The sequence below is a fragment of the Spermophilus citellus genome (genome assembly GCF_964194105.1).
Source record: "Spermophilus citellus genome assembly, chromosome: 6".
NCBI classification, from domain to species: Eukaryota; Metazoa; Chordata; class Mammalia; order Rodentia; family Sciuridae; genus Spermophilus; species Spermophilus citellus.
In genome coordinates this window covers 89,152,398-89,174,852 of record NC_138187.1, presented here as the reverse complement: position 1 = coordinate 89,174,852, position 22,455 = coordinate 89,152,398, and positions in this window count along the sequence as shown.

Genomic DNA, 22,455 nt, shown 5'->3' with positions numbered 1-22,455 from the left:
TTCCAGTGAATCCTAGCGGAGCCAGTGAGGTTCTGGAACCAGAGGGCATGGTTTGTCCCTCTAGTCAGCAGCTCCCTGATGTCCTCCTGCAGCAGAAGCTATTGTTTCTTAGCTTCCAGGTACTGCAGTGCAATTTGAAAGTTCCTAGAAGTTCAGCCCCTCATTTGTTTCTGAAGACTTCTTTTTTTTTTTTTTTTAAACTCCAAACAAGTAAAGACTTCTTAATTCTAGAAGGTGTTTAATAGCCTGTGATAAGAATCCTCCTATGCTTAAATGAGCTAGAGTGGAGTTCTTTCTGTATGACTGGACTTTTATCCTAATAGTGATGGTGAAGATTATTCCCCAGAAAATGAGCAATCCAGGAATAGGATTTTATCTGATTGGGTTTGAAAACAACAAGGCACCTTACCTTTATAACATGGCTTACCCGTTTTTAGCTCTACCAGAAAATTTAATGGGGGGAAAATGATAATCTTTCTCCTACAAAACCATCAGAGAACCAGGGCATTTCTGTGGATTCCCTGAAAAAATCTCTGTGTCTTGTAAACACAGGATTGAGGCAACTCAAACTCAGATGTGGTCTGCACTTGTAGGTTGAGGAATTACAGCAGATTGTGCATTTCCAGCCTCATAGTCTCTTTTGCATTAAAATAGGACAATTCAGAGATAGAAGAACTGGGAAGAGGATGTTTAGGTATCTGCAAGTGCCACTGAGGCTACCTCAGCAGGGGAAGCAGACCCTCCTGCTCTGTGGCTTAGTGTAAAGATATCATCTGGATGGGAGGGAAGGGGAGGGGGGATAGTAGAGGATAGGAAAGGTATCATAATACAACAGTTACTAATAGGGCATTATGTAAAATTGTGGATGTGTAACCAACGTGATTCTGCAATCTGCATTTGGGGTAAAAATTGGGAGTTCACAACCCACTTGAATCTAATGTATGAAATATGATATGTCAAGAGCTTTGTAATGTTGTGAACAACCAATAAAAAATTAAAAAAAAGAAAAAAAAAAGATATCATCTGGGCGATTACTGATAGGGGTCAGAGTTGTCCTCAGAGGCCTATTCTTTTTTTTTTTTTTTTTTTTTTTTTTTTTTAAAGAGAGAGAGAAGAGAGAGAGAGAATTTTTAAATATTTATTTTTCAGTTTTCGGTGGATACAACATCTTTATTTTATTTTTATGTGGTGCTGAGGATCAAACCCAGCGCCCCGTGCATGCCAGGTGAGCGTGCTACCGCTTGAGCCACATCCCCAGCCCCCAAGGACTATTCTTTTATGGTCTCAGACTCCTGGTCTCTTGATTCCTGCTTACTCCAAAGTTATATCCTGTCAAGGCTAAGGGGGTAAATAAAAACTGCATCAGAGAGGGGAAAGCCCATGAGTTCAATGAATCACAAAGTTTTGCCTCAAAGTACCAGCAGAGATGGGGGAAGTATGGGTAAGAGTGGACTCAAAAGGTCACAGACCAGGTAGAAAGGAACATAACTTTAGGTTAGACTGAACTGATCAAAACTGAAGCACCCGCCCAAGATTTGGGATTCAATGCATTAGCTGGAATCATGGAGAATGGTTTTAAACATTTGCTCAAAGGGTCAACTGGAACTTGGGCTTGGGAAGTTGACCAGTCCCCACTACAGGACCTTGACAGGCCAGAAGTGCCATGGCTTAAGGTAGAAGAATCTAAAGACCTCAGAAGAGCCAAATGCTGGAGTGGTTTCATCATGTCAGACTTACTCACTCAGCTTTGAATGGGGATCTTACTGCCACTGTAACAAGTCACCACAAACTTAGGGGCTTAAAACTTATCATTATGTTATAGTTCCAGGGGGCCAACATTCCTTAAGTCGAGTTACTGGCATTCAGCTCTCCTTCTGTATGCTCGGGGGAGAATCCATTTCTGGCCTTTCCTAGAGGCCACCTGCTCTTCCTGACTCCTGTCCCCTTCCTTCATCTTCAAAGCCAGCAGCATAGCATCTTCAAATCTCTCTTTTCCCTCTCTGCTCCCCTATTCACAACTTCTCCACCACTGACTCTGGGTACGGTGGACCCACCCCAGTGATCCAGGAGAATTCCCCAGCTCAAGATTATCATCATGACCATATGTTCAAAACCTCTTTAGCCATACAAATATCCACAGGTTCCCAGTCTTCTTCACAGGAAGGGCCACCCTGGAAAGTGTGTCCTGCAGCCTCCTCTGACACCTGCACAGTTTGTGAAAACTAAGTCACTCTCCATATGTAAACCGAGATTTGCCAAGTAAGGTCACCTGGGTTCTAACACAGAACCAAGATGAGAAGTTGGGTTTCTGACTTCTAGCCCAGTGCTCACAGGAGACAGCATACTGTCTGATTATAGACTCACCCAAGAGGGGAACAAAACTCAGGACATGAGATGTCCATGTCATAAAACAGACCACAGATCTGTACCCCCAGAGGCACATTTCCTCAGGTGGGCAGAAGCTAAGAGCTATGTGGAACGTGCCCCTTCTGCCCAACAGTCACACACAGAGCACACCTCTAAGCAGCATCTGACACCTGCCCATTCATGTGCCACTCAGTACATGAGTGAAGCCGAGCTACAGATACACATGTGGATCAATTCCATGATATAGTATTGAGAAGATGCATGTTTAAGTTATAAATGAATGCATTTATAAACTTCCATGAAGTTTAAAAAGGTAAAACAGTGTTATACAGTTTTAAGATTATGTATATACAGTGTAAGGGTCAAGAAACGAGTTGGCATGTTAACCCTCGAGTTAAGGGGAGTAGCTTTCTGGGGTTGAAGGTAGGATAGTGGAACCCTAAAGGATGAGAAGCCTACAATAAGGATACTTTGGTTCCTTGGCTGAAAATCCAATTAAGCAAGCATCTGTCTCTTTCCAGTCTGTTTCATTCAATGCTCTAAGAGCCATTTTCCATGTTGGGACCAGTAACGATGGGGAAAGGGTTGGAAACACTTGGCCGTGGCTGAGCCATGTCTAGATAAACTGGAAGTTTGCCCTGACAGTTTTTTTTCCCCTCTATTGTGCAAGGCAGGGCCAAGTGATGTCATTGGGACATGCAGATGTCTCCGTCCTCCTCTTTGACTAGTGCCAGGAAAGCGGATCTTTGCAACTGTGATGCTTCTCCCCCAACCAGATTGAGCAACCTACAATTTTTATACCTGTGGCCACTGGCCAGACTTCTAGAAACTCAAGGAACCCTTTTCTTTAGAAAAATACCATCCTACTGCTTTCAGCTTAAAAGGGAGTGCTGACTTATCTCTGGGGTGTCAGAAAATCTAGTCTGTCCCTCCATTCTGAAACCAGGGAGCACACACAGAACAGCAACTCCATTGATTCCTTCTCATCTTCCTCTCTCCATTCATTTAAGGAGCAAATACTTCTTGAGCACCTACTCAGGGGCTGCAGAAGCAGAGATTAATGGCACAAGCCCTTGTCTTAAGGTTAAGTATAGGCAACAGGGACAGACAGCTACAGTAGCATTGTACAGTACAAGAGCCACATGAGATAACTCTTAAAGGGAACATGGAATTTAAGATGGAAAAGGGGCAATAGCAATTTTGGACAGAGCAGTAGGTGAATGGTTGAAGGGATTAGAGAGCACGACACATTCTGGGAACTGAGACAGATGCATCATGATGATGGTGGTGAGCAGGTGAGGTTCTAATCAGAATCATGCTTGTCCTCAACCACCCTAGGGGAGCACGCCCACAGCCACCAAAGCTCCCCTGTAGTGGGCATCTAGTACAGCAAGGCACTGTGGTTGGGGTTTTACACACATTATCACATTTCATCTCTTTAAATTTCCATTTTACAGCCAAGGAAATGGTCTAGACAATTGGTCCTGATTTGCCTGTCTCCTATCATCTGGCCCTGACTCTGTGCTACACAGGGTTATGAGATCCATCCTGCCTATGTCAGAGCAGTGACAATCAAATGATATCCAGTATGTGAAACACTTGGAGAACTAGAAAACCTTGCATAGGTAAAGTCTCGCAATTTTATAATAAAAACCTTTAAAAATAAAACTAGCATCCATAATAATGCACTGATAATTCCCACTGTGTAATTTAATTTAAATGAAATGTCCAGAACAGATAAATCTATACATAGAGAAAGTAGACTATGGGCTGCTGAATGCTGGAAGGCAGGATGGAGAGGTCAGAGAGTGATGTTGTAAAGGGCACTGGTTCATTTTTGAGTGATAAAAATGTTCTAAAACTGATGCCAGTGATGGTTGCACAACTCTGTGAAAATCCTAGCAAACACTGAATCGTACATTTTCATTGAATTCTTTGCATAGTATTAAATCATATCTCAGTAAAGTGGTTACATCAAATAAATAATATTTTTGTAACAAAAACCAAAAGGTGATTTGGTCAAATGCACAAAGTTCTACTAAGGAGAGGTATAAGGGAGGATAGAAAATATCCACGTATTTGGTCAGGTGGAAGATAGTGGTCGCTTTGGTAAGAACAGATTCAATGAAGGGACAAGATGGAAATCAGAATGGAGATAGAGTGAGGAAGTGGAAACAGCTTACGGATAGGATTATTTCAAGTGATCTTGCTGCAGAAAAGGTAAAGGAAAGGGGGGCAGATGATACATGGAAGGGGCTGTAGGTCAAGAGATTATTTTTTCATTTTGTTTTAAGATGAATATATTAAAGATATTAAAGTATGTTTTTACATTGATGAAAATGACCCTGTTGAGAGAGATTGATGGTGTCAGAGAGAGGGAATTACATGGAGATCAAAGTCTCTAAGAAGAGAAAAGGAGGCGGGAAATGGACCACACACTTTGACAGCTCTAGGGAAGAGGAAGAGAATAAAGGGAAGCTGAGCATCATTACAGACAGAGTGACAGATTTGGTGGAGGGGACAGGGGGCCTCCCTGAAACATGAAGTAAGCCACCTGGAAACGAGGACCTTCCAGAGAAGGCATGCTGGGGGTCTCTGCGTCCTGCTGGAGGAGAGAGAGAAAGGTGGGAAACCGCCCTCAGCAGGGCAGATAGAACAGGCCAACCAGACAAGCCTCAGAGTCAGGCCTGGGTGAGCGTCAGGGGAGTTGATGATCAGAAGTTCAAAACGAGGCCAATCTGTGAATGAGGCCAAACCTCAAACCCTGGTCTGGGTCAAAATCTTGGACAAAGGATGGGTGGGGTTTGCCTAAGGTTACTTTCACTGTGTGTTACTGTTTCTCAGCAAGAAAGTAGGGAAAAGGAGATTTTGAAAAGTAAACCTTTGAAATGAGTTAAGTGATTTTGCTGGCTGCTCCTTTACCAGTTCTTCATGGGGAGGAATCCAAGACTGAATGGTACCTGTTTCAGGACCCGTTTAGCACGAAAGGATGCTTCAGTCAAGAGAAAGCTGTATTCCTCCTTTGGGTTTGGGGAGAAGTGGAGATAATGGCATCAGGGGACCTGGTGTGTGGGTTCTGAGTTTGTATCTAGTTGCTGGACCTTAGCTAGTCCTCCCATTTGTATTTCTGGCTTTATCTTTGAGTCTTCTCAAGGTTTCGGGGCATCAGAGGAGTCCCTGCTTCAGCCTGGTCAGATAAATTTCTTCAGAAACACTCAGATGCACAGGGAAGACTAAGAGTGTGGTCAGTGTGCTGCTATCTGCTCTTTACTTCTAGAACTCTGGCATGAGCAGTGAGATGTCTGCATTCGTTGGAGCTACATTTTAGGACAGAGCTTATCAAATGGGATCTTGTGAGATGTTGCCAGTGCTACTGTGAGAGATCTTGGATAAGAAGTGAATACCAATTTTTTGAACTTCCCATACCACACATTCTGGTACTTAGAGACCTGACAGTCCTGTAGGGATTCGGTGAGATGTTGTTTAGCTGCCTTGTATGGCAGTGAACGGTAGGAAAGTGTTCATTCATAGGGACCATTTTTAGAATTCTATGTAAATTGGGGAAGCCTGTTGATAATTGGTGAGTGCCATTTTGCATGGGAGAAGGACCCTAGGCTGAAGATGGCAGTCTCTCCCTCCTGGAATTACCTCTCCTGACCAATCTTATCTACTCTAATAGATATAAGGCAACAAACAGATGGTAAACTTGTGCAATAGAAAATTGGAGGGACATTTTCATTCCAAAGAAGGAATTTTTATATGTGATCACTCAAACTCTGCTCTTGCCATTTTGCTATTGAAAACTTTGAAAAGCAATGTTTATGGATTATATAAGTTAGAAGAGAAATTTATTGTGATGTTTTCTATATTTTTGTTGCAATTTCCATTCAGTTATTTATTTTGAATTCTTTATTAAAATTTATTAGCATTTATGTTTTCAAATATGTCTAGGTATCCATGTGGTAAATTTTGAAAATGAGAAGTGAGAATAAGAAGAAAATCCTAAGTGTAGACCTGCAGATATTTCTGATCAAGTGATGAAATAACAAAAATTATACAATTGTCTGAGTCATTCCATTGTACTAATGTCACAAAGGGCACACAAGAAATCTGTGTGTTCCGATTCACAGTGGAAAGTGCTTATCAATGGATTTATGGTCATCCACGTTATCTTACCCCATTTTGCATACTTTTGGCAAACAACTTATAAAGGCAGCCATGAATCCAGATTGTCCCTCAACTCCAAAAAAATAAAGGCACTGATTTTAAAGTCATTAGAAATCTCAAAATGGTGTAAAGCACTAGTTAAAGAGTCATTTTCAGAGAAATGGTCCAGGAAGCAACTTAGTATTTAGTAGTAGACTTACTGCCCCTCAAAGGAAAGGTCACACCTTTAGTGGGAACCTAATAATTCTTCACTCTTAAAATTATACTGAGCTAGATGTTGGGATAATTTGTCATGTATGAAATTGAGAAGTTTCCATGTTCTAACAGTTTGAAAAAATTGACATAATGATGATAAATCACTTCATGATGAAAAGGTTTTGTATAACAAACTGATAAAAGCAGCCCTCTCATCTAGTTTGACACTAATTATATCATTTGTAAGGTATTTAAATAATGATGAGACTCAAGACATATTTTCAGCTGTAAAAACTGCTCAAAAGAAGCAAAGGTCAAGATGTGGTTTATATTTTGTCTTCCTATCCTTTGACACAAAGTATCCTTGTGAGAAACGTATTGGCATATGTACTGATAATGCCTCTTCTATAGTTGGTTCCATAAAAGTCTTTGCTTCTTTTGTGGAATAAAAAAATCTTGACATTGCCACAATGCACTAATTTGTTCATAAATTGGTGCTGGGGTAAAACATCATTGAGGAAGGAATAATGAAAGTTTTAGGTGTGGTTGCAGATATGGTTAGCTTTACTAAACAGAGATCAGTTCCACTGAAAAATTTTTTAAAGAATTGTGTGGAAGCTCACAGACATAATCTTCTCTTCCAAATAGAAATATCATTGGTGTGCTTGAGAATTGATTTCAAAAATCATATAAGAGCCAGTTTTCCAGGGCACTTTGAAGATGAAGAACGTTTTGCCAATGCTAGACAAATTAGCAGATGTTTTTCATGACATGAGCCGGTTGAATAAGTCTCTGTAAAGCCCTAAAGAAAATATTTCCACTAAAAATGTCAAAAATTTTTGTACATAAAAGGAAACTAAATTTTTTGGAAAAAATGATGTTGCAAAAGATCATTGAGATGCTTCCATTACTGTTTGCGCCTGAGGGTAGTAGTAAGTCTTAATTCATATTGAGAAGAATCTGAAAGAACCCAGAATAAAATTGAACCATATTTAAATGCAAGTGCTGAGCAGATGAGGGAGACATCTTCTTAATTTTTGGCTGTGCCTAAACAGTTTGTAGAGATGAGGAAGAACTATAGCTGCAGACGGATCTTACTCTGTAGATGGGGCCACAGGATCTCTCCTGAGATAACTGTCCTGGGTTTCAGGATACCAAGGGACATTTTGTTGCACTCTTAACCTCTCACATATATGAACAAGTTTTCTGTTATTTCACAAACACCAACAACAACTGCAAAAATTACATTTCAGTTGAAAATGAAATCTATGTGTTCTTCCCTCTAGCTCAACACAGGATTGTATCAAACAAGCACGTGTATATTTCATTATATCTTTTTCAGTTTCAAAAATGACACTTCTTAAGGCATATTTAAATCTATCAGAGTTGAACACATCAATACTTAACATTTTGTTATTAGTAAGCCTGTATGTAAGCCTGATTCTATCAGCCAGTAAGAAACTCTTCTTTTCCAAGTGTTAAAATCATGTCCTAAGCCATATTTTTATTCACATTCCCTTGACTTGGGATTCTAGAAGTTTTGTCTTTGGTAGTCGATTAATTTTAATCCTGTGAATAACATTAATTAAAGAAAATTTGTTATCTTCCTTTCAATTCAATCTATTGAGCCAAATTTAGAAAGGTTAAATTTTGTTTGGGCTTAAGCCAGTTATATAATAAAAATTCATTATATTTGTTTTCTGAGTTTTAAACATTGTTTGAAAGAGAAAGGAAGAGATTCATTTTAAAAAGGTAGACTAGACTTACTTATCTATTCTTTTTTCCCCCCCAGGAAAGATTGCTTAAAAATGGATTGGTAGTTTCCAATTAAAAAAACAAATTTCCCTGTACACATAGCACATGCCACACATGTCGTACATCTTTAAGCTGTGACCTGAAAATCACTTCAAGTGTTCCTCCAGGCTCTTGGGAGCCTTCAGTTGCCTTGTTAGAAATTCACCCTTTAGGGAGATTGGAAAGGCCATGCTCCATGGTCATTTATGGCAAGCAATGTAGCTCCCTTTGTCCCTGATCAACACCAGACTTTTTTCCAGTGGACAATATCACTGTTAAGAATGCCTTCCTTTGAGCGATCCATGTGGTGACTTTGCGCTCTCCTAGGCTGGGCCAAAGCCCCGCCAGGCGAGGGACAGACGTTCATGAAAACAAGAAAATGACTTCCTATTTGCGCAATTGCAGGCTCATAAATTAACTCATTTGTTGGCAACGCACTTTCAGTGTTGAGATCAGTGGTTCAAGGAGGCCTTGCCTACACTTACAGGAGCTAAGGGCGTCCCTGCGGGGCTCTGTGTCTAGACAATGGTCTGAGGTTTTCTGGTTACCCAATGGCAAGTGTGAGGGGAACAGAATCCTGTTTTGGAAATGTATCTGCTGCCTCCAGTGTCTCATGCCAGTGTGGATGGATCTCTAAAAGGTCAGAAAGCTGAGACTTCACTGAACTTAGCCTTGCCCGCTGCTTGCTGATGCTTGATTATATGTAAAATGTCTACATTGTGGTAATAGTTGATCTTCCACTTGATTTTATTATTAGAACCTAAAGGAGGACTTGTGTGGAGGTGTAACCAATCTCATCCACTTCAAACTTTCACTATTAGGTTATCTATCAAAAATAACCAAGAATTTTGTGTGGGCAAATACAAGTTGAAACAGCTCCCAGCTTATAACTGTGGAGTATATGGTGAAGGATGGAATTTTGCAAAGTAAGTGAGACCCAGGAAGAGGGGTGGTAGAGATTTGAAGTTTTAGCAATGGTAGCAGTTGCACTATTGATCTATAGAATATAAACTGAATTAGGAGGGATGTGAAGCCATGAGAATTGTTAAGTGACAAGAAAAGATGGTGGAATCCAATGATTGGTAAGAAGGAAGAATCATTGCAATTTTATTGTTAATGCCTTTTCCCTTCCCCTGTTTAAAAAAAAAGATTTCAGCTGTGCACCCTCAAATAAAACTCAAGAACATCCTAAACAAAAGACTGAACCTTGATGAAATTCTTTATTATTCACTATAGTAACTTGCTTCTTGATTTTGCAAATAGGGACTCTCTGAAGAGAAATTTTAATCTAAGGACAACTTTTTTCCTTCATGGTTTTCTTTTATGCATAGATAGTATGTACTAAATGAATACAAAGATTTTCAGGAGTACTTTATACAAAATAACATTTGAAATAGAGGTTTTCTGTCAAAATTAATTATAGAAAGTTTTCTATGGAAATGAGTTTTGAGTTCACTTCTACTTTATTTTATATTGAAGATGAAAACCCACACAGCTTTTTGTCCGCATTAAGGTGACTTTTTTATTCCACCATATTCATCAACATAATTTTTCTATTCCAGGAAACTCTTGTTCAAGAAATAAAACGTGCAAATATCCAATGAGTGGCTAGAAGCAGGATTAAAGAGTTGGCATTTCTGCCTCTGTTTTGTATCTGTCTCCTTTGTTCTGAGTCACGTTGGGTTCCAGGAACAGTAGATCTGATCGATAAATATCTCGTGATGAGTGGAAGCTACCTCCCAGGCAACAATAATGCTCCTATTGCTGTCAAGGCCCTGTGAGATTCTGATAAGTCAGACCACATTTGATTAAGTTCACCTGCTTTGGCAGCTTTGAAAAGCCTTTGGCAGTGTACTCTTGCCCTCAATCCCCTCAAAGTCATGGTCAGCCCTGGAAGACAGGGCTAAGGACGTGGGTGCCCTGTGTCTCCCAGTGTAGATGCTCATTAAAGTTCCCTTCATTCTTTCCACCATTACCTTTTCTGTTTAGTATCTGAGACAAGTGGCTAGACCTGATTTTTTGGGTCTCCAGAGTCAGGCCTCTGGCCTAGGACTACAGTAACACTGTCTGCTTTAACCCACTCAAAAACCTAATATGAAGTAACCTGATGATAACCAATCATCTTTTCTTCCTTCATTGTTCTATCTTTTTGTTCCCATGTTGCAAAACCATCCATGGACCATGGGAGCTCTCCTTCTATTTCACAGAATGGAGATTGCTCTGATTTATGAATTGCAGGTAGAAGCCAATCAGGTCTTTGGCTGAATTTTTTATAATTTTGTCTTTTAATGCCACTAAGATAGCAGTAAGGATAAATGGAAACATAAACTTATTTACAATAATATTCATTTTTTAATAACCGAGTTATTATCCTTTCTGCAGAACAACATCCCCATGTTTATGGAGCTTTGATAATAAGTATTGGGGCTGAGTACTTTGTTAGCACTGAGTTCCCAAGTCATTATATAAGGGATACTACTACTATTTCTATATTACAGAATGAAAAGAAAATGAGACTCAAAAAGGTCAAATGATTTCCCAAAGGTTATACAGGAAGGGAAGGGCCTGGGATGTGAACCCTGGTGGTTTATTCTCAAGAGATCAGTATTCAAACCACGAAATTTGTCTTTCTTCCTTTCAAACATGAATGGTTCTCTGACACACACAGTACCTCTCAGACTTTTCTTCGTATGCGCTTTTCTAATCTATTCTAGGAGAAGACCTAATACAGTATCTTATATCCTGACCCAGCCCAGGGCTCACTGCTCTAAAGCTGAAAATGGATCCACCGTGTCTCAGAGAACTAATTCCCAAGAGTTATGAGTCATCCCTTCTCCTTTTAAAGCCTCCAGTGACCCAAGAGGGAAAGAGAGCTACTGACATTTAATGTAATCCAGTCTATCAATTAGGAATGAACTTGCTTTGATTTTAAAAAAATTCGCGAAGGGATTTGTACACCTCATTTCTACTGTTTCACCAAGGTCTTGACTCATTGTTGCAGGTTGTATAATTAGTCACATTAATCTAGCAAACGATGCAAAATGCTTGGTAATGATGTCTAACTGGGGCATTTCAAGGAACCTTTGTTGTTTAATTAGGAGATAATGGATGAGAATGTTGAGAACACAGGGTTAGAAAAGGCACTTGCATGTCTATGTACTCATGCCCAGTTCAATACAATGGCTTTTAAAGCCAACCATTCAAATAAATTGACATCATTATGGTACATGAATTGAAACGGATTTCATTATTCACTAACTAATTTTATTTTAACATACACTTAGGAGCAACCAATTACTGCTGGGGATAATAAAAGGTGCTCAGATGAAGCAATGCACTCAGTACAAAGGATGGTGCTTGTAAACCCTCTTTGGTCCCCATTACCTACCATCTTTCCAGATGGAGCTGTAAGTTTGGAAATTTATCTCCTTGTATATGTGAAACATCACATCATTAAATTGCAAAGCAATTCAGTGTGTATCATTTATAGCTGTACTTCCCTTGAAAACAGATGAAGACTTTATCCTCAGTTTGCACTATCCCCCTCCAGAAGATCAGATGAAGATTTATGCTTCAGTTTGGATGCTTTTAATTGCAAGGAACAGAAAAGCAAAGTCAGCCCATTTTAAAGAGAAAGGGGGATTTAATGGCTGGAGGCAGAGTAGGCTTTGCTTAGAGCCCTGGGTAACTAGAGCTGTGGTTCTAGTCCCAGAAGTTCCCTCCACTCTGCCTTCCTCTGTAGTTGAGCTTCTTCCTCAGGCTGATTTCTCTAATAAAGAGAAACAGATGACTGCAAAACACACTTCCTGAAAAGAGATTGGGTCACCTCCCACAACCACCTCACAGTAGCAGTGAGCTTCTCAAGTTGGGTGGTCTAGACCTTTGAATTCATGTGGCTGTGGAAATGGGATGTGCTGACGTGCTAAGACCTAAGCCAAGAAGGGTGACCACTCTGATTGGCTCAAGACCCATCAAGGGCTGGGATGTAGCTCAGTGGCAAAGCGTCTGCCTTGCATTCACAAAGCTCTGAGTTGGACCCCCAGTTCCAAAAAAGACAACAACAAAAAAAGACCCACCAACCTTCCTCTATGTCCCTACTCCCCTACATACACAGGCTGAGATGGAGACAGATGCACTCAAACTGGGAAGGAAAGGGGGCAGTTTGTGGAGACAGCTTTGGTGTCTATTATAGTCTATACCAGTATTCATGGTGTCGAGAGAAGCCATTATGTGATGGTTGTTTGGGGAAACAGATCCAGAATGGTTTGGTGACGTGAGCGAGCCCTGGGCTGTGTGTGTGAGCTGTGAGCATTTGAGCGCATGAGGTACTGGACTGACATTGCTTCCCTGACTGGGCTATGAGACATATGTGTCCTTTTCACTCGCTCTGCCTATGATTCCACACAACACCTGAGATGGGTGTGGCCTTCCAAGATGTCAGTCAATCTGCTGACCACAAGACATCAAGAAGCTAGACTCAACCCCTGAAACCTGACCCCTTGACTCATTTGGAAAGAACATTCCATTGAACCTCCCTTTGTGTGCCCTGCTAAAAAATAAAGAATCCAGGTGCAAGCTCTCTCTCCTTCCAATGAACTCCTAAGGTCAAGAGCCATCCTGGATTTTTAAAAGGTATTTTTGTGTGCTTGCGTGCTTTCTTCGCCACTTTCTCAGTTACCGATTAATGTAGCCAGATTTTGTGAACCCAGCATAGGTTGCCAGCCCGGCAAGCTGGATAGTTTGGTCAGTCTTATTTTTATTTTGGTACTAGGGATTTAACCCTGGGGCTCTTTATTACTGGGCCACGTCTCCAGCATTTGTTTTGTTTTGTTTGAGATAGGGTCTAACTTGCTTAGGGCCTTGCTAAATTGGTGAGGTTGGCTTGAACTTGCAATCCTCCTGTGTCAGTCTGCTGAGTTGCTGGGTTTACAGGTGTGTGCCTTCACTACTAACAAAGTCTTACTATTAACAAAGATCGAATTCAGGTTCCTCCAGGTCCTCTTCTCAGCTAGCCCTTGGCAATGGTCTATGAAGATTGCAGATTCATCATAGCCAATTGTGTCCGCTCCCTCTCACACTGAAAGACAGTTTCTAAGCTCAAGGCCGTGCCCTTAGGAGTCTGGTCTCCTTAAGTTCTTGCCTGCCAAAGCTCAAGGTTGCCAAGACAATTTCTCTGTTCCAGTCAACACCTGAAAGTCCGGCCTCTGTGGGAGGTAGAAGCCTAACTTGGGTAAGCACCAGTAGACTAGACCATATCATCTAAACCCAGGGATCCACCCGCTTCTTGTAAATTTCTACTTGTCAGCCTCTACCTCCTGAGCCCCTGATCTTTGCCCATCTCCCTTCCCCACTTGTCCTTTCCAACACCCCATCACCTCTGTGCAGATTGGAGATGAGGTATTTATGCTCAACTCTCTTATACGGCAACAGACTGAATAAAGTCTGTTTTCATCCCCTTTGATGGGTGTCTGGTACTCTTTGTGTTCGCACCATGTTTGTAAGAATCAACTTCCAAACCCCTACTCCTTCCATGCCTTTATTTTCATTTCTCTGCATCTGTATCACATGGACTTTCAAGTCATGACTTTGTTCTTAGATGAACTGCTGAGATCTACTCTATATCAATGTCTTAGGAGAGAGCTGGCTGTGGATGAGAAATGTAATTTGAACTTGTTGTTTTTCTTAGTGATGACTCTGCGATCGTGACATATACATGTGTATCTACAATGTGGCTGATTATATAATGTAATAGTGTCCCGTAGGTTTTTTTTTCACATCTCTTACCCCTGATCGATGGGTTTTCTTTCAGATGACTAAATTCTGTTGGCGAAAGTCTCCTGAGGTTTTCCTGGATTTGGGAGGATCTGTGTTTTTTGATGGATTAGTGGGAAGGTGAGACTCCTTTCCTTGTAATGGCTTGGGGGAATTGTTATTGAAGACAGTTAAGGAATTCCTAGGCAGATAATTTATGAAATGCTTGCACCAATTAATATATTTATTTTGTCATGGATTTTCATCCAACAGCCGCCAAAGACACCCCTGGGTTTTTCACTTATTACGCCAAGGCAGATGTATGCCATGGGGAGAATGGAATGGACCAGTAAGAGGATTTACAAAGCACCAATTTCAGGATGTGGGCTTTGAGTGAGTCAGTGGGGGAAAGAGTCTCAGAGGAGAAGATGACTATAGGTAAATCTTACCTATAGGGAGGGGAGACTAAACAAGGAGAAAGCCACCATTTGTAAAGAAGTAGCAGCCACTCATTTTGGCTGAGTGACCATATTTTTGTCTGTGCTTCAATGAAATAATGAAGTTGGCCTGCTTCATCCCACTTTACCATGGTCTCAGAGTACCCTTATTCCAGGCTGGTTTTCTCTGAGATGGTTTATGTCTAAAAGAAAACAACAGAGCCTGGCTGTGATGTCAGGCCAGCTTCTGAATGTGGGGTCAGGTGCTCACAGTGTGCTGAGCCCTCCCACAGCAGAAGCGATCCTGGGTCTAAGAAATCTACAGTTGAGTGGGGGTGGGGGGGTGGGAACCAGATAAAGGATAGAAAAATGGCATTTACTCCATCCACCAATATGGACTGAGTGCCTCTAGGAAACAGCTTTAGTAATAAACACACATCCAGAGATCCAATCCTCTGTTCTCATTCTAGCAAAGAGGCCATAAACAAAATAAAAAAAAATGAAGTATCATTTGGGTTTGAAGATAATTATGGAAAAAAAAGAAAAAGTGGACAGAGTTAGAGGGATGTAGCTTGGAAGAGGGAGAGGTGGACTGTACTATTAATTGGGTGGCCGAGAGAGTGTGCAGTGATAAACATACCTGGAGTCACTGGGCAAGGGAAATACATGGCCATCAGGAATAATTTGGGGATATTTTCTCCATTTTTCTCTGACACTCCATGAACAAGGGGAAAAATAAGTTCTGGGTTGTTTTATTTATTTTATACTATAAGTTGCATTTAGATATGTTGAACCAATATGGTTTTATAGCATGTTCACTATATTCTTCATGGAAATAGAAAATAGTTTTGAATATTTTTTTCATTAATCAACACTTCACAAGTTTTTGAAACTGGAATTTCTGCCTTTTGTATTGTAAAAGAGGGGGAAGTTGTCATATATATGTTTGTTTACTGTAACTCCAGTGGACCTTTTTTTTTTTCTTCCAGCTGCTGATGTACTATAGAATGAATGTGCCCATTTTCACCATCCCCATAATTGTCTTGGCATCTGTCAGTTCTAGTGCCCTGGGCTGTTCACTTATTGAAGATGCTCATTCTGCACCTTATGCCAGCTCTGTTAAAGAGTGAGGTGCTTTTTTCTTTTTAATTCATCTACTATTTGTGTGATGGCTCCATTTGGCCAATAAAGATTCCTTTTCTTCTATCCAGGTTTCTCTGGAGTGAGAAAGGAGCCAATTTTATAGGTTTGTTTGTTTTTCAAGCAGGTGGACCATGGAAGGGAAGTCTAGGGAACTAGATTTTCAATCCAAAAAGTGCTGCAAAAAGAAGAGGTAACTGGGGGGATCGGCTTTCCCAAGAGGCGAGACTGCCACACATTCATCTGCCATGCCATCAGCCTGACTCTTCTCCTCTCTGTTCTCATTTTAATTACTCAGGAGCTTTCTTGGGCTTGATAACTGCTGGTTATCAACTGCTGGTTGATGCCTTTGTCTTCAAGATACTGCCTAGTTTTGAGGTTTCAACTCAAAAAGATCCAGAACTGGTGAAACTATGACATGGATGATGTTTGTCTTCTGTCTTCCTAACTTCAGTACCCTTCCCTGAAGAGTTAGAGAATCTCAGAACAGAAGGGGACTTCATGGTCTTCTGGACTACTCCTCCTGCCCATGTCTTGGGCCCCAACTTGTCATGGAATTCTGTGTCAAAGTCATTTCCACTCAAGGTAGCTCATTTCATCTTGCCACAACCCTGGTTCTCTGTGTGTGCCTGTGTGCACACGTGTAGATGGCTTCCACACACCTGGGTGCAATTCTAGCACTTGGGGAGATGAAGGAAAACGTGTTGAGTAGGCAGCAGCCTTTTAGATGACTGAAGACTCTTTTGATATGTTTATTTCTTTACCTTCAGTTCTGTTTTCTCCGGGGTTAGCATCATCTTGCTTTTCTCTCCTTTGAGCTATAAGATTATCTTATTCCATCTGTACTCCAAGGTGGTGGCTTCTGGTCAGGGACTTCTTGCTGCATTGCAACATGGCAAAAGGTGAGAAGGAGAGTGAGAAAGTGAGGAGAGAAAGAGTGTGGGCCAGAACCCACCCTTTTATAATGGCACCGATTCCATTCATTATGGTGGAACCCCATGGTCAATGACTTCTTAAAAGACTATGTCTTAATATTGTTATGCTGGCAATTAAATTTCAACAAGAGTTTTGGACGGGTCAAGCGTTCAAACCATAACAAATATATACTTCAATGCTCCACAAATTTCAGTAAAATGTAGGTCCCTTTAAAAAAATATGATAACTATGTAGGCCTTATAATGACTTAAATTTGTTTTTATTATTTAAGCCTATGTACCTATAAATGGAATAGAAAGTCTTCATGCTTATATATCTAAAAACATGAAACTGAAAATTTAAAATAAGAAAAAGTTTACAACTAATAAAATTAGAAATATTAATGTAACAAAACAAATTAAAATGTTTTGTTGAAACGGAGTTGATGTCAATGTGGTGATAACACCACAATCACCACAATGCAGCATACATATATACCTGGGGCGTAACCCAGCTTTCCTACCATTTTTTTCTGTATATAAAATTAGGATGCAAAATTTATTATCATCTTATAGGATCAGTGTGATAATTTCACAGAATTTCTGTATGCTAAATAGTGGAAAACAGTAAAAAAAAAGGAAGATATTAGTTGGACGTGGTGGTGCACACTGAAATCCCAGTGATTTGGAAGGCTGAGGCAGGAGGATTGCAAGTTCAATGTCAGCCTGGGAAAATCTCCAGTATCCTCCCCCGCAAAAAAAGAAGACATTATATTATAACAGTGATAATTGTTATTTCTGGTGTGAAGTATATAATTGATGCTTGGTGGCTGCTTGCACACTTAAATGGGATAAAATAAAACTTTGCTGATAAATATCTCCCAAGTTCAGTCCCTAATGTGACTTTTGAAATTTGCTGTGTGAATTCCTGGTCATGACTCTTTCTGAATTACACAGACTTGCTGATTGCTTATTAGAAGCTGGGTCATCTCAGTGGAAGCAAGAAAGCCGAGGAAGACATAAAATAAAATACGAAGGTAATTCTGTGATGCATTTTACTCTAGTGCTATCAAAGAGCTGACACTTTAAGTTTAGAATCTAGAAAGTATTATTGACCTGTCTTCATTACCTTGGTTACTCCTGAAATGGATTAAGTTTTGTTTTCTTTGTCTTTGGATGTAACAAATTGCAGTTCCTTGAAGGTTAATGAACTGCTCACAGAGTTTTGGGGTAGTAAAACTCTACAACACTTCTTCCTGTCTATATCACTGCAAAGAGTAGATTTATAACTTCATTCTGAATCCTAGAAACTTTCTTTCTGCCATTCACTGAAACTTATTTTAAACCATACCGAAGAACATGATGGAATTGGCAAAGTTGTTAATTGATACTTTTAAAAGATCTTACCAAAATAAAAGTCGTTTTCTTGGTTTGTCTTTTTAAATTATTATACTTTTGAGCAATAAAACAATGTTAAGTCTTTTGCTCAGGTTTTCACTATAAGGCAATGGAATATTTTGATGGAATACCATCTTTGATCTGAAAGCACCAGCAGAATTTGCCATATTAGATCAGACTTCATGATGCAAGATTATTCAAAGTTGTAATATCAGCTCAGCTCAAGTTGCAGTTTCCTTTGTTATTCAGAATATTTACATGGATACACTCTGAAGAACACACACACACACACACACACGCGTGCACACACACACACACACATCATGTAAGGCTTTCTGGAGTGCAGCTAAAACGAAACTAAAGACCTTGGTTATTTTGAGTTGAATTCTATGGTACTAAGTTCCAGTAATTGTTTTTAAACCTCTCTTTCAAGTCAAGAAAACTGAGGAAGACTTTTTTTTTGCCCTGGTCCTATTTTTAGCAGTCATATTTCTTGACAATTTATTTAAGAATATCTTGATTTTTAATATCAAGAGTGGGAATGTGGACTGGAGAGAGACTTCAGGCAGTACAAGAACAGGTAGTATTAAAAGAGTCAGTTTCCATGTTCTTAAGTTGACTTTCATGTGTCCTTTTCCCCAGAAAATAAATGATTTCTGATAATGCATCTGGGGCAACTTTCATACTGTTCTCCTCTGCCATCTCCCTTCTACAATCCTCCTCCTCTTAGTTTCTTGAAGCCTGGATGCAGTGGTACATGCGTATAATCCCAGCAACTTGGGGAGGCTGAGGCAGGAGGATTGGGAATTCAAGGCCAGCCTCAGCAACTTAGTGAGGCCTTAAGCAACTTAAGGAGACCCTGTACCAAAATAAAATATTAAAAAGGCTGTGGTGAAGTGCCTCTGAGTTCAATTTCTGGTACCACCAAAAAAAAAAAAAAAAAAAAGAGGTAGTTCTCTTATTTTTCTGGGATCTTAACAGGTATGCTTTTTATGGTTAAAAAAAAAAAAGAGTGTCTGTGCTTTCGACCAAATGGTTCATTGAGAATATTGACCAAATAAATTTCCATATATCAATGAAAAATTTTGACTGAATTTTAATTTCCATATTATAATTTTAAATTTTGTGAAGACGCTACTATGTGCACCACCCACGCATGCTCATCATTCTCAGTCTTGAGAAAGAGCTGAGTGAATAACTTTGTTCATCTCTGTCTCAGTCTTTCTCAGTCTGAATCTCAGCTGCACATTTTGCATTATTTTGAGGAAGAGGAAAGAAACTGATCCATATTTATTGTCGATGCTCCATAACAAATGATTACAAATATAGAATCTTAAAACAGTGTTGGTGGGTTCAGAGTCTGGATATGGCTCTGCTGAATTCTCTACTGAAGGTTCTACCAGGCTGAAGTGGAGGTGGTGCAGGGCAGCTGCTCTCATCTGAGCTACAGTGTTCTTGGAAAAATATATTTCTTTGAAGTTGTATGGTTGATGTCCCAGTTTCCCATTGCCTCTCAGCAACTGGGGGTCACCAGCAGCTCCTGGTAATGTGGTCCCCACAGGTAGTTCACATGTGGCCATTATTGTTTTCCTTCCAGGCTCCCAGGATCAAGTCTTTTGTTTTCTCTTGAAGGGCTTCTCTGAATAGATCAGACCCACCAGGAAGACCTCATCATGATGAACTCAACTGATTTATAACCCAGTCACAGCAGTTTATCTGCCCATATATTCACATCTCACTCCTCTTCTCCAGGGAAGGAGTTTATACAAGGTATGGACCCCAGATGGTGGGAAGCTTGAGGACCACGTTAAATTCTACCTACCACAGTCCATCCTCTAGATCTCAAAGATTTATGTTTCTCTCAAATGCAAAACACATCTACTTTTCCAAGGTTCCCAAGAGTCTCTTCCTACAGCAGCAGCATCTCAAAATCCAAAATCTCATCTAAGTTTTATCAGCTCAAGTTCAAAATCTAGATCAGTGCCACGTGGGAATGAGGCAGCTAGATGGAATGCATTCAATCTAGCTGCTGCAGCACAATTTCTCTTCATTTGTGGATATATGAAGCTTAAATAGAGATTATTTGCTCTAAACAAACAGTGGTAGGACAGGTGTAGATTAATAACTGCAGACATTAGGTTTAAAAAAATGGGGAAATGGGAGATAATATCTACCTGCTGAAGGAAATTCAGAAATGCAATGGAGAAAACGAGAATTTCCTGATTAAATTTCGAGACTGCAATCCACCCCCGGGCTCTTGATTCCATCCTCTGATTTATCTTTTATTTTCATGAAAGGCAGCTCATATTTGCAGTGGAGAAGTGATACCAGCCTGCTTCTTGTCAGAAATTTCTGGGGAGTCCAGCAGCCTCATTTTTGGTCAACTCCATTCCTTTTATCCAAACTGGCAATGTTCCTGCTACAACAAATTTCCTTAAGCAGTTTGGGTCTTTAGTAAATTTCACTGGATGTTACTCCATGGGATAAGGGCTATACCCACAAATCTTTTTGACATAATCATTTCACTATCATTGGTTTCTGTTGAGATGGATGAAAGACACCTTAAAGCTTTCAAGAGGCCCTTGGGTTTGATTGATGAAGTCTTCATTCTCTTAAAAGCATTCTTTGTGTAACTGAATATACCAACTTCTTAATCTTTCTGAGGTTTATCCATTCGTCAGTTAATGGACATTTAAGTTGTTTCTAGTTTTAGGCTACTATAAATACTGCTTCTAGGAAAAAACGTTTAGAAGTCTTTGTTAGGGTGTGTGTTTTCATTTCTCTTGGATAAATACTTAGGAGTGGACTTGTTGGATATAGGGAAAAGACACAACAAGAAACTAGTCAATGTTTCCCAAAGGGGTTGTATTATTTAACACTCCTAACAGCGATGCATATAATTTCTGATTGCTCAGTATTTTAAATTTTAGCCATTTTAGTGGGCATGTAGTGATATTAATTAATTATATTAATTTATGTAGTGATATTAATTAATTATATTAATATATTAATTTGCATCTTCCCCAATGACAGAGTATTGGGCATTTTTCTACGCTTACTGACTATTAATAGAAATTTCTCTGTAAAGGTTTCATTTGAGTTGCTTTGCTCATATTTGTAATGAATTGTCTTTTTACTAATGAATTGAGGGAATTCTTTATATATTCTGGATACAACTTTGTTTTTAGATATAGGAATTGTCAGTGGTTATTTACAAGCATCTATTCAACTGATAGTGAGATCTTTTAGAACCTAGCTTTCACACTGTTTCTTTCCTCTCTTCCCTTTTCTGTTCTCTTCTTTCCTCTTCTCTTTCTTTTGTTCCTTTTCTACAGACCATCCAGAATTTCTAATATACCATAGGTATTAATTTTGTAACTAGACCAAATACTCAAAATCTAAGACTAAACATTTAAATTAAGCTTGGGAGTTAAAGTGAATATATATTAACTTTAAATTGAGTCTCTTAAAATATAGAATTTATTGAAGTAGTCTTTCTAATATTAAAAATCCTTGAAGAATAAGAAAGTAAAACTTTTTGAATCAGGAGCACTATTCATTCAAATTCACTGTAACAGAAAAAAAAGAAGATTGAATATTAATATTGATAAGAGTTCATTATACTGAAGAAAAATTATTCACATTTAACTGGGATCTTATTTATAGATCAATACAACTTAGATAAATGCTATGTCCTTACATAATGTATTGCATTTTCTCAGTACATATTTTTAGATTCGTGAGTCTAATTTTCAACCAAAGCAAAAAAATACTAATTTCTGCCTGTTGTTCCATTTGACTTTGTAATGGAGTATTTTCTCTTGGTCTGTAACTAAACTTTGGCAATCTTCTTCGTTTTTGACCATTTTTCCCTTTAAAATCCTAGCCTTGTCTTTGCAGAGTTTGGAAGTCTGTGCTGGTCTCAGATCCATTCCTCATCCCTCCTCTGCTCTGCTCTCTATCACAGAGGGTTGACTTTTGTAGGAGTGTTTCTTTCCCAGGCTCCCATATCCACTGACCTTGACTGATGAGGGAGTGGAAGGATGGGGCTTAGGGGTGGTGAGGACATGTCTGGTAGTTGCTGCACCTCCCTGTGCCCCTGGCTCCTATCAGACACACCTGAGGTGGTTCCAACTTCATTAGGTGGGGCTGACCCTGCATTGCAGGTGGCATTGCTGTTGCTCTCTGAGTTATCTGCTTCCTCCAAGGCTTCTCAATTCCTCCATCAGCCATGGAACCACTTCCCAGAATGAATTCCCTTCACTGTGAACACTGGAAGAGCTTTTAATTTT